At 46.4% G+C, this 13,719-nt stretch overlaps 1 protein-coding gene and 1 non-coding gene across 3 annotated transcripts in view; both read right to left on the reverse strand.

Moving 5' to 3' along the window:
• TCAIM (T cell activation inhibitor, mitochondrial) overlaps positions 1-13,719 on the reverse strand; it is a 161,819-nt gene that overhangs the window by 74,749 nt on the left and 73,351 nt on the right. The gene's annotated exons all lie outside the window — the stretch shown is intronic.
• LOC130275233 (U2 spliceosomal RNA) lies at positions 9,134-9,321 on the reverse strand. Its single transcript, XR_008844711.1, has one exon. It is a non-coding gene; the product is annotated as a U2 spliceosomal RNA (small nuclear RNA).

Raw genomic sequence — 13,719 nt, forward strand, 5'->3', positions numbered from 1 at the left:
TAAAGTACACAAACAACAATAACTAAGTTAAAATAAGAAAACACAATCTTTATTTTATTTTATGCATTTTAAGTAAATAAAAAAAATACATGCATCATACATACAAATTATATTGGCTTACGTTTACTACATAAATGTAGTACAGTAACTTAACATAAAATATTAATTGGTTATGGGAAGACCATGTTGAGTCCATAACTATATGGAAAACTAAAAGAAAAATTGTATGGTAAGGGCTCACTCTTTCTGTAAGCAAATAACCTGAGCAGGCCAAACAGACACCCATACCTTTTGGTGCTGAAAAGGTAAATGGAAATCAAGGTCATAAATCATGGATGAGATAAAATTAAATAAATAAATTCTTCTATGGTCTATTAATGCATGCAAGTATTATTCCATAAAATCTGGGACTAAATGTGTATTCAATAGTATACAAATTTATTAGTACAATAAATAAAAAATATAATAAAATAACCAAATTAACCCCTTAAGGGCACAGCCCATTTTCACCTCTAGGATGCAGCCCTTTTTTGCACATTTGACCACTGTCACTTTAAACATTAATAACTCTGGAATGCTTTTACTTATCAATCTGATTGTTTTTTCGTGACATATTCTACTTTAACATAGTGGTAAATTTTTGTGGTAACTTGCATCCTTTCTTGGTGAAAAATCCCCAAATTTGATGAAAAAATGAAAAATTTTGCATTTTTCTAACTTTGAAGTTCTCTGCTTGTAAGGAAAATGGATATTCCAAATATTTTTTTTTTTGGATTCACATATACAATATGTCTACTTTATATTTTCATCATAAAATTGACATGTTTTTACTATTGGAAGACATCAGAGGGCTTCAAAGTTCAGCAGCAATTTTACAATTTTTCACAAAATTTTCAAACTCGCTATTTTTCATGGACCAGTTCAGGTTTGAAGTGGATTTGAAGGGTCTCCATATTAGAAATACCCCATAAATGACCCCATTACAAAAACTGCACCCCCCAAAGTATTCAAAATGACATTCAGTAAGTGTTTTAACCCTTTAGGTGTTTCACAGGAAAAGCAGCAAAGTGGAGAAAATTCAAAATCTTCATTTTTACACTTGCATGTTCTTGTAGACCCAATTTTTGAATTTTTACAAGGGGTACAAGGATAAAATTTATACTTGAATTTGTAGCCCAATTACTCTCAAGTAAGCACATACCTCATATGTCTATGTAAATTGTTCGGCGGGCGCAGTAGAGGGCTCAGAAGCAAAGAAGCGACAATGGGATTTTGGAGAGTACGTTTTTCTGAAATGGTTTTTGGGGGGCATGTTGCATTTAGGAAGCCCCTATGGTGCCAAAAAAGCAAAAAAAAAAAAACACATGGCATACCATTTTGGAAACTAGACCCCTTGAGGAACGTAACAAGGAATTAAGTGAGCCTTAATACCCCCATAGGTGTTTCATGACTTTTGCATATGTAAAAAAAAAATTAATAAAAAATTTCACTAAAATGTGTGTTTCCCCCCAAATTTTACATTTTTGCAAGGGTTAATAGCAGAAAAAAAAACAAAATTTGTAACCCCATCTCTTCTGAGTATGGAGGTACCCCATAAGTTGACCTGAAGTGCACTACAGGCGAACTACAATGCTCAGAAGAGAAGGAGTCATATTTGGCTTTTTGAGAGCAAATTTTGCTCGGGGGGCATGTCGCATTTAGGAAGCCCCTATGGTGCCAGGACAGCAAAAAAAAAAAACACATGGCATACCATTTTGGAAACTAGACCCCTTGAGGAACGTAACAAGGGATAAAGTGAACCTTAATACCCCACACAGGTGTTTCAGGACTTTTGCATATGTAAAAAAAAAAAAAAAATTTATACCAAAAATGCTTGGTTTAGCAAAAATTTAACATTTTTAAAAAAGGTAATAGCAGAAAATACCCCCTAAAATTTGAAGCCCAATTTCTCCCAATTCAGAAAACACCCAATATGGGGATAAAAAGTGCTCTGCTGGCGCACTACAGGTCTCAGAAGAGAAGGAGTCACATTTGGCTTTTTGGAAGCAAATTTTGCTCTGGGGGCATGCCACATTTAGGAAACTCCTATGGTGCCAGGACAGAAAAAAAAAAACCACATGGCATACCATTTTGGAAACTAGACCCCTTGGGGAACATAACAAGGGGTAAAGTGAACCTTAATACCCCACAGGTGTTTCACGACTTTTGCATATGTAAAAAAAAATTATTTTTTTTTACACTAAAATGCTTGTTTTCCCCCAAATTTTACATTTTTACAAGGGATAATAGCAGAAAATACCCCCCAAAATTAGTAACCCCATCTCTTCTGAGTATGGAAATACCCCATAAGTGGACGTGAAGTGCACTGGGGGCGAACTACAATGCTCAGAAGAGAAGGAGCATCATTGAGCTTTTGGAGAGAGAATTTGGCCATGTGCATTTACAAAGCCCCCTGTGGTGCCAGAACAGTGGACCCCCCCACATGTGACCCCATTTTTAAAACGACACCCCTCACGGAAGGTAATAAGGGGTGCAATGAGAATTTACACCCCACTGGCATTTGACGGATCTTTGGAACAGTGGGCTGTGCAAATTAAAAATTTTATTTTTCATTTTCACAGACACGTTTCAAAGATCTGTCAGACACCTGTGGGGTGTAAATGCTCACTGTACCCCTTATTACATTCCGTGAGGGGTGTAGTTTCCAAAATGGGGTCACATGTGGGTATTTATTGTTTTGCACTTATGTCAGAACCGCTGTAAAATCAGCCACCCCTGTGCAAATCACCAATTTAGACCTCAAATTTACATGGTGCACTCTCCCTTCTGAGCCTTGTTGTGCGTCCGCAGAACACTTTGCGCCCACATATGGGGTATCTCCATACTCAGAAGAAATTGCGTTACAAATTTTGGAGGCTTTTTTTCTTTTACCGCTTGTGAAATTTAAAAGTATGGGGCAACACCAGTATGTTAGTGTACAAAAATGTTTATTTTTACACTAACATGCTGGTGAAGACCCCAACTTTTCCTTTTCATAAGTGGTAAAAGGAGTAAAAGCCCCCCAAAATTTGTTAGGTAATTTCTCCCGAGTAGGGTGATACCCCATATGTGGCCCTAAACTGTTGCCTTGAAATACGACAGGGCTCCAAAGTGAGAGCGCCATGCGCATTTGAGGCCTAAATTAGGGATTTGCATAGGGGTGGACATAGGGGTATTCTAAGCCAGTGATTCCCAAACAGGGTGCCTCCAGCTGTTGCTAAACTCCCAGCATGCTTGGACAGTCAATGGCTGTCCGGAAATGCTGGGAGTTTTTGTTTTGCAACAGCTGGAGGCTCCGTTTTGGAAACACTGCTGTAGGATACGTTTTTCATTTTTATTGGGGGGGAAGGGGGGGGAAGGGGGGGGCAGTGTGTATATGTAGTGTTTTACTCTTTTTATTTTAGTGTAGTGTAGTGTTTTTAGGTTACATTCACACTGACGGCGGATTACAGTGAGTCTCCCGCTAGGAGTTTGAGCTGCAGCTCAAACTTGAAGCAGGGAACTCACTGTAATCCGCCGCCAGTGTGAATGTAACCTGTACATTCACATGGGGGGGGGCCAAACCTACAACTCCCAGCATGCACTGACAGAACGTGCATGCTGGGAGTTGTAGTTTTGCAACAGCTGGAGGCACACTGGTTGGAAAATACTGAGTTAGGTAATAGAACCTATTACCTAACTCGGTATTTCCCAACCAGTGTGCCTCCAGCTGTTGCAGAACTACAACTCTCAGCATGTACTGATTGCCAAAGGGAATGCTGGGAGATGTAGTTATGCAACAGCTGGAGGCACGCAAGTACAACTCCCAGCATGCCGAGACAGCCATTTGCTGTTCCTGAATGCTGGGAGTTGTAGTTTTGCAAGATTTAGAGGGGTTCAGGCTTGAGATCACTGACAGTGGTCTCTAAACTGTGGCCCTCCAGATGTTGCAAAACTACAAATCTCAGCATGCTAAGACAGCAAACTGCTGTCTGGGCATGCTGGGAGTTGTAGTTTTGTAACATCTGGAGGGCTACAGTTTAGAGACCACTGTCAGTGATCTCTAGCCTGAACCCCTCTAAATCTTGCAAAACTACAACTCCCAGCATGCCAACACAGCAAACCGCTGTCAAGGCATGGTGGGAGTTGTAGTTTTGCAACATCTGGGGGGCCACAGTTTAGAGACCACTCTCCAAACTGTCGCCCTGCAGATGTTGCTAGGCAACAGACTCCCGGGCACGCGGCGCCATACTCACCTCCACCGCCGCCATGATCACAGCCGCCGCCGTCATCTGGAGCTCCGCCGCCGGGTAAGTGACCGCCGCCGCTACTACACGGTTCCCCCCGCTGTGCCCGGACACCGATGGGTGGGCATAGCGGGGGGAACCGAACTTTAACCCCCCGCCCCCAGTCTGCTATTGGTCGGTCGCTCCGCCGATCAATAGCAGGGATAGGAGGGGTGGCACCCCTGCCACCTCACTCCTATCTCTTCAAGGGGGATCGAGGGTATCTTGGACACCCTCGATCCCCCTTATTTTATTGCGGCGCCGCCGTTGGTGGGCAGGGGGAGAGCACTCCCCCTGCAAACACCATAGATGCCGTGATCAGAACTGATCACGGCATCTATGGGGTTAATGCTGCCGGGACCGGCGCGATCGCGGCCCTGGCAGCTGCGGTGGGACTCTGGCTGTGATTGACAGCTGAGTCCCACCCGCGATCTCCTGCGCTGCCCGCGGGAGATCGCTTGGACGTATGCATACGTCCATTTGCGCGAATGTGTAGTTCGCCTGGACGTATGCATACGTCCAATAGCGGGAAGGCGTTAAACTAGATGGTGCAGTGACAGGGCCCTTGTGACTAACCACTAGTATGCATACAATATAATAGTGCATAAAATATCTATTAATTGCTGCTTTTAAAGATATGTCCTTATTTCATTAGAGGCAGGCTGGGATCGTTAGTCCTCACATATTCATTAATTATGTAAATTCTGCCTTGGCAATAGTAAATCCTTAAAGGGGTACTCCGGTGGTTAAGATTTTTGGCTATATTGCATCTTCTCTTAATGTTCATGTTTTTTGCAATTGACATGTATTATATGTTTGTGTAGCATATGTCTTTTTATCTTACCTGTTTGTGGGCCAGGAAGTTCTGTGTTGGATCTCTTACTGTTGTCCACAGGTTAGGATTAGGCTGTGGACAACCTGTCATGGCTTTTTTTTTCTCTGTTCTTTCAGAACTGCATGAAAGAGATAAGCCACGCCACCTCATCTCCCCCTCCTGGAGGACACAGGTGTGCATGAGAGAAAGAAGCCAGAGCAGGGGGGGAGAGGACGTACACAGCTCCTCATCTCCCCTCCCCCTGCTCTGTATTCTGAGGACGCAGGTCTGCACTGAAAGAAGACAGAGAAGACAAGAGTGTTATCTGAAGGGGTGGATAAAGTGCACGGGCTGGGGATGTATAGACGGCAGGGGAATATATCTCGGATTGGGGATGATTTCTGTGTGTGAAGGGGGGGGGGGGGAGGACGACTCCTGAATGACACATGCTGGGAGTTGTAGACCCTGTTATATGTGTGTATGCTAGTGTTTACAAACTAGTGTGCCTCCAGCTGTTGCAAAACTACAACTCCCAGCATGCCTGAACTGACTTTGGGCATGCTGACAGTTTTGCAACAGCTGGAGGCACACTGGTTGGAAAACACTGGCCTAGCCCATTCAGTATATTACAAACAAAGTGCATTGTTTCCCAACCAGGGTGTCTTCAGCTGTATCAAAACTATAGCTTTTGGCTGTCCGGGCATGCTGGTAGTAGTAGTTTTGCAACACTTGGAGGCACCCCGGTTGGGAAACACTGGTGTATGCCCTATAGAGGTGTGGAGAACTACAACCCCCAAGAGACTACAGAGGCAGCATGCTGGTGTTATACCACAGACTGAAGACTCCTGAATGACACATGCTGGGAGTTGTTGTCAAGAAGAGCAGAAGTGTGGTACAGAAGGACTGCCCACAATGGAATCACTAAGGCCCCCAGAACCAGGAGGGCCAACTGAAAAACGAAGGCACGCCACAGCAGTTTAGGATAGTGTCCAATACAAGGAGACTAACCAGAATTGGACCCTAGCGGCCCGAGGAGACCAGAGCACTCAAAAGCAACATCCCGTCAGGACGGAACAGCGGGAAAACAAAAAACAAAAAAGTGAACCCAGCAGAAACCCCCGGTACAGGGCACAGGGAGGTCACTCCAGACGACTGTGGTGTCAGTGTCGCACAATCGACACCATGAAGGAGAAATCCCAGGGAGATTGTGTCAAAGGATGAGGAGAGCAATGGCAGGACCCAAGCAACAGGCAGTGGCAAGACTGGCTGACGATGAGCCATACACAAGTGTGTAAACTCCTCAAACAGAGGAGAGTGCCAAGGCTGCAGGAGCAGCAGTAGATAACCAAAAAAACAGGAGGAGAGAGAGAGAGCTTCATCCAAGCAGAAGATAGCGTTCAGGAAATAGTTCCCCTAGCGGAGGGGAAAAACAAGGGGTGGTCGAGAGAAACAAACCCTGGCACCGACCACAGCAGCCCCTGATCCCCGTACCACATGTGGAGGGGGAATTGACAAGTGTGCCATGCACTGTCGAAGCAGTGAAATGCCGCCCTAAGGCAACAGGACAAAAAACCTGCTAAGCTTAGTTCCCCAGGAACCCTACGACAACATACAGAGAAATGAAGGGATCGGAATCCTGGAAATAGGTGCAGGGCAAGATACCAAGACATGGCTACAAATGTGAGTAGGAAACAAAAGCACAGCAACCAACAGGGAGGAACACCCCCACAAGGTGAAACACTGGACCAGATGGTAGCCAACTGAGCCATCCAAGACGTGTCGAAGGCCAGAGCAAACGCCTGAGCCACTCTGCATAGGAAAACAGGAAGATACCTGGAGGCAGACGGTGGCCTGAACTGACTATGCTGCTCCAACAGGCCCCCTGCCAGAACAGAGATGCTCAACCGTCGCAGACCTGCCAAACAAGACCACAGGAAGGCCCGATGCACATTACACCGAGCAGAAGGGAGGGCGGACTCTACATGTGCAGAGGACCTAGCATACGTAGGGACACAGACATGGTTACCACACAATAGGAGAGGGGAACCAAACAGCAGACACAAAGGAAACCGCAGACATTCCAAAGTCCGACAGACTGGAAAAACCCACAGCACCACCACGTCCCTAGCAGACCAACGTGGCACTCCTGGAAAGGGGGAACAGAGAGTGCCGGTGTTGCAGGAGATTAGGTATGCATGTGGGGCAGGAAACATGCAGACCCAGAAGCGGTCCCATGAACCCATGGGCCCCGTATGTTAAACATTCCCTAGAAGGAGACACTGGACTGCGGCCACGGAAGAGGCAAGCATGGGTGAGGAGACCTAGCAGATTTGAAAGTCCAGCAGACACAGTCTGGCTACCTGGCAGAGAGACCATGGTCACACCGGGTTCTGCATACAGAACCACACACCAAAAGTGGGCTACTAGCCTTGAGCCATGAGAGTGGCAGGCATGTGGAGAGGAACCTGGTAAATTAGGAAACCCCATGAATAAGTATGTGGTGCATTGCAGAGGGCTCACAGAGTAACATGGGGAGACCCACTCGGAACAACACCTAAGCAGTGGGTTACAGAACTTCGACCACACAGTGGGAAGTGTATGGCAGTTGACCAGATGTAGCCCGGAAACTACGGAGACAGCGGTCCGGGTGACAGGCAGAGGATTCCTGAGTACACAGAAACCCTTCTTCGAAACCTCCCACAGTGGGGCACAGGAGTATGGCCACACTTAAGGGCGACCCAGTGGTGTAGGAGACCCTGCAGACGAAGGTTGGCTGACTGACAGCAGACCCTTGCCTGCAGAAACTTTTTTTTTTCCTCAGACCGTTGCACGCAGCAGCCCAGAGATGGGAGACCGTCGGCGGAGGACACTGTGTAGACAACAGTCTGGCGTAACGAGTGTCCCTCCAGACGCTGGTGATAAGGGAACACAGTCAGATAGCAATAACTGGGCCCCTTGATGCCTGTGGAAAGGCAGTGAAGCCGAGAAGCCATGAATAGAATCCTAGTCACCCTGGGAGATCAGGGAGGCTTGGGGCCGTGGACGGTATCCCCTTCGCCCAGCATATGGTCAACAGGACACACCAGGTCACTCAACCGGACACCGTGCACTAGCAGTGATGTACTGGGACTGCAGCCATAGACACTTCAACCCTTGAAGAAGCGACAGGCGGCCGAGAAAACTATGCAGACCACTGTCTGGCTTACTGGTATGGGTCCATGTAGACAACGGTGCACTCCAGCGGTCACCCCGCACTAGTAGTGGGGTACCGGAACTTAAGCCGCAGATACTTCAGCCCTTGGAGAAATGACATGGGGCAGAGAAAACCATGAAGACCACTGTCTGGCTTACTGGTATGAGTCCATGTAGACAACGGTGCACTCCAGCGGTCACCTCGCACTAGTAGTGGGGTACCGGAACTTAAGCCGCAGATACTTCGACCCTTGGAGAAAAGACATGCGGAAGATAAAACCATGCAGACCACTGTCTAGCTTACTGGTATGGGTCCATGTAGACAACAGTGCCCTCCGGCGGTCGTCTCACACTGATAGTGGGGTACCGAAATCAAGCCGTGGATGCGGCAGGTGTGAGATGAGTGACAGGTGACACTACTGTCTGGCCCAATGAGAGCAGTTGCAATCCATGGGCACTGGGCATGGGGATCTGGGACAGCAGCCGCGGATGTGGCATCCTGTGGAGGAGGGAATAATGTATGTACACGTCAAGAACACCTGTGGACACTGCAAACATATCCTTGTGACCGGTGGTAGAGGAGAAATAGTCCTGACCGTAACCCCGGATACTTTCAAGGAATCATGAAATCCCTGGCACGACCTGCTACAGCAAGTCACGTTTGTCTCCAACAGAGGGAAAAACCTGGAGAAAGCAGGAATGCCAGAGGCATATCTCCACTGACTCAATGCAGTGTGTCATATCAGGGCACATACAGGGAGATGGAGACAGGAAGGGGGGCCCCCATATGCTCCAGGAAAAAAAAGGGGTCCCAACAGATATTTTTTGGTGTACTGTACCTGAAGATACCACCATAGCGGGGCAATGCATGGATCGACGGAAGCAAGCTTCCACATCTGCCCATGTACTGAAAAATCCATGTACAATATGGTCCCCAGATAGGGAAAGTATCAGATTAAACTGAGAAGAACCTACACTGCACTTGAACTTATTCAATAGGCCGGAAGCTAAAGAAAACCCAGGTTAAGGCTGGTTAAGGTGCCAGGAAAAGAAGACGGCACAATCCAATTATAGGCCACAAGAGGGCGACAACCCCCACTAAATGGTTTTAAAGACCAGCAAAAGAGATTTACTTTTTTTTATTATTAATTAATTAATTAATTACATTTATTTCTTTGAATGCGCTATCCACCTACTGGGGGGGGGGGGGGGGAGGAAGATGGAGCTAAGCTATGCCCACTCCCCACCTCCAAAAAAACGACCAGTCGGGGTGGGGCATATAACCCCACTATACTAATGTAAGGGGGGAGATATATACAAAGACCCCGTCGGAAACAATGCCCGCCAGCACCTGTGAGGGGAAAGATGGCAGAGCCATGACTAGCCCCCCCCCCCTTACAAGAAGGCTGCGGGAGAGAGACTGGTACTGCTCTGACGCTCTAAGGGAGAAAGGACGGGGGCAGAGCTACGCTCCGAGTCCGTGTCTCTCTGCCGGCGGGAGAGGGAAAGTGGTGCCCGGCTGGGAAGGAACCCGTGGGCTGGAGGACTACGGTCCAAAAAACCAGGGAGTCAGAGGAAAAGGCCTCTGACATCCCTGGTAACACAATGACCCCTGCAGCGCCCGACCCCAATAAAGATAGGCCAATTACCCTCCATAGCCAAAATAAATTATTAACCCCTTAAGTCCTGTGCGGGGAGGGAGGGAACATACTCACCCGACCATCTTCACATACTCACCTAGAGATGTCTTCAGCCAGCTTTTTAGTCACCTGCATCACGTCATGCTGCTACAGTCCAAGACGAGCAGGGAAAATAGGGGGACCTGGACCCAAGGTGCTGGACCCAAGGTGTCTTGCCTCCTAGATGACACTAGCTAAAACCAGTGGGCGGGTATATCCTGCCAGGGAGGAGATGACTTTTATTCTTTCTAGTGTCAGAGCCTCCTAGTGGCAGGAGCATATACCCATCAGTTAGGTGTCCCCCAATGAAGAGCGACCGAGAAAAAGTTATATTTTTATAGTTCGGACATTTGCGCATGCGGCTATACCACATACCGTATTTATCGGCGTATAACACGCACTTTTTAGGCTAAAATTTTTAGCCTAAAGTCTGTGTGCGTGTTATACGCCGATACACCCCCAGGAAAGGCAGGGGGAGAGAGGCCGTCGCTGTCCGCTTCTCTCCCCCTGCCTTTCCTGGGGTCTAGAGCGCTGCTGTCGGCCCTTTTCACCCCCTGGTTATCGGCGCCGCTGCCCGTTCTGTCCCCCTGACTATCGGTGCCGGCGCCGATAGCCAGGGAGAGAGAAGCGGCGCCGACAGCCAGGGGGAGAGAAGGGGCAGCGGCACCCATTGCCGGCGCCGCTGCCCCGTTGCCTCCCCCCATCCCCGGTGGCATAATTACCTGAGTCCGGTCCGCGCTGCTCCAGGCCTCCGTCGTGCGTCCCCGGCGTCATTGCTATGCGCTGAACGGCGCGGCGCATGACGTCAGAGCGCCGCGCCGTGCATAGCAACAACGCTGGGGACGCACGACGGAGGCCTGGAGCAGCGCGGACCGGACTCGGGTAATTATGCCACCGGGGATGGGGGGAGGCAACGGGGCAGCGGCGCCGGCAATGGGTGCCGCTGCCCCTTCTCTCCCCCTGGCTGTCGGCGCCGCTTCTCTCTCCCTGGCTATCGGCGCCGGCACCAGGGGGTGAGAAGGGCCGACAGCAGCGCTCTAGACCCCAGGAAAGGCAGGGGGAGAGAAGCGGGCAGCGACGGCCTCTCTCCCCCTGCCTTTCCTGGGGGTATATCGGGGTATACACGCGCACACACGCACCCTAATTTTTTCATGGATATTTGGGTAAAAAACTTTTTTTACCCAAATATCCGTGGTAAAATGAGGGTGCTTGTTATAGGCCGGTGCGTGGTATACCCCGATAAATACGGTATGTTTATTTTAATTATGTTTACATATTTTTTATATGGAATTTGGGAAAAGGGAGGGTGGGGGGATGATTCAAACTTTTAATATGGCAGGGGTTAATGGGTGTTTTTTTTTAAACTTTTATTAACTCCTTAAGGCCCAAGGACCAGTGCATTTTTTGCACATCTGACAACTGTCACTTTAAGTATTAATAACTCTGGGATGCTTTTACTTATGAATTTGATTCAGAGATAGTTTTTTTGTGACATTCTACATAAATTTTCATCGATACTTGCATCATTTCATGTACAATTTGAGCATTTAGCATTTTTATAACTTTGAAGCGCTCTGCTTGTGAGGAAAATAGACATACCAAATAAATTATATATTGATTCACATATACAATATGTCTACTTTATGTTTGCATCATAAAGTTGACCTGTTTTTTACTTTTGGAAGACATCAGAGGGCTTCAAAGTTCAGCAGCAATTTTCCATAAAATTTTCAAAATCTGAATTTTTCAGGGACCAGTTCAGTTTTGAAGTGGATTTGGGAGGTCTTCATATTAGAAATACCCCATAAATGACCCTATTATGAAAACTCCCCCCTCAAAGTATTTAAAATGACATTCAGTAAGTGTGTTAACCCTTTAGGTGTTTCACAGGAATAGCAGCAAAGTGAAGGAGAAAATTCAAAATCTCCATTTATTATACTAACATGTTCTTGTAGACCCAGTTTTAGAATTTTTTACTAGGGGTAAAAGGAGAAAATGCCCCCCAAAATGTGTAACCCAATTTCTCTTAAGTAAGGAAATACCTCATATGTGAACGTAAAGTGCTCTGTGGGTGCACTAGAGGGCTCAGAAGCGAAAATGGGATTTTGGTGAGTGAATTTTGCTGAAATGGTTTTTAGGGGGCATGTCGCATTTAGGAAGCCCCTATGGTTCCATAACAGCAAAAAAAAAAATAAAAAAAAAAATAAAAACACACATGGCATACTATTTTGGAAACTACACCCATCAAGGCATGTAACAAGGAGTACAGTGAGCCTTAACACCCCACAGGTGTTTGACGATTTTTAGTTAAATTCGGATGTGTAAATACATTTTTTTTTCTTTCACTAAAATGCAGTTTTTTCCCCAAATTTACCATTTTTACAAGAGGTAATAGGAGAAAATGCCCCCCAAAATGTGTAACCCCATTTCTTCTGAGTATGGAAATACCCCATATGTGGACGTCAAGTGCTCTGCTGGCACACTACAATGCTCGGAAGAGAAGGAGTCACATTTGGTTTTTAGAAGGCAAATTTTGCTGAAATGGTTTTTGGGGGGCATGTTGCATTTAGGAAGCCCCTATGGTGCCAGAACAGCAAAAAAGAAAAATACATGGCATACTATTTTGGAAACTACACCCCCTCAAGGCCCGAAACAAGGGGTATAGTGAGCCTTAACACCCTACAGGTGTTTGACGACTTTTCGTTAAAGTCAGATGTGTTAATAATTTTTTTTTTCCCACTAAAATTCAGTTTTTTTCTCTCCAAATTTACTATTTTTACAAGAGGTTATAGGATAAAATGCTCCCCAAAACTTGTAACCCCTTTTCTTATGGGGGAAATACCCCATGTGTGTGTAAAGTGCTCTGCGTGTGAACTACAATGCTCAGAAGAGGAGCTTCTGGAGAGAGAATTTGTTTGGAATGGAAGTCTGGGGCCATGTGCTTTAACAAAGTTGCCTGTGCTACCAGAACAGTGGACTCCCCCCCACGTGACCCAACTTTGGAAACTACACCCCTCATGGAATGTAATAGGAGGTGCAGTGAGCATGTACACCCTATTGGTGTTTGACAGACATTTGGAACAGTGGGCTGTGCAAATGAAAAATTTTATTTTTCATTTTCACGGACCACAGTTCCAAATATCTGTCAGACACCTGTGGGGTGTAAATGTAGTTTCCAAAATGGGGTCACATGTGGGGGAGTTCCACCATTCTGGCACCATGGGGGGCTTTGTAAATGCACATGGCCTTCAATTCCAGCCAAATTCTCTCTCCATAAGGCCAATGGCGCACCTTCTCTTCTGAGCATTGTAGTTTGCCCACAGAGAACTTTACATCCACATATGGGGTATTTATATACTCAGAAGAAATGGTGTTACAAATTTTGGGGGGCTTTTTCCTATTACCTTTTGTGAAAATGAAAAATTTGGGATAAAACCAGCATTTTAGTGAAAAAACACACATTTTTCATTATCAACAAAAATTCTTCAAACACCTGTGGGTAGTTAAGGCTCACTATACTGCTTGTTCCGTTCCGTGAAGGGTGTAGTTTTCAAAATGGGGTCACATGTTAAAATCACCTTAAATGTATTCCTGTGCCTTGTTGTGTGTCCGCAGAGCATTTTACGTCCACATATGGGGTATTTCCGTACTCAGGAGAAATTGCGTTACAAATTTTGGGGTCTTTTTTTTTCCTTTTACCTCTTGTGAAAATAAAAAGTATGGGGCAACA

This window comes from Hyla sarda, chromosome 5 (genome assembly GCF_029499605.1).
Source record: "Hyla sarda isolate aHylSar1 chromosome 5, aHylSar1.hap1, whole genome shotgun sequence".
Lineage (NCBI taxonomy): Eukaryota > Metazoa > Chordata > Amphibia > Anura > Hylidae > Hyla > Hyla sarda.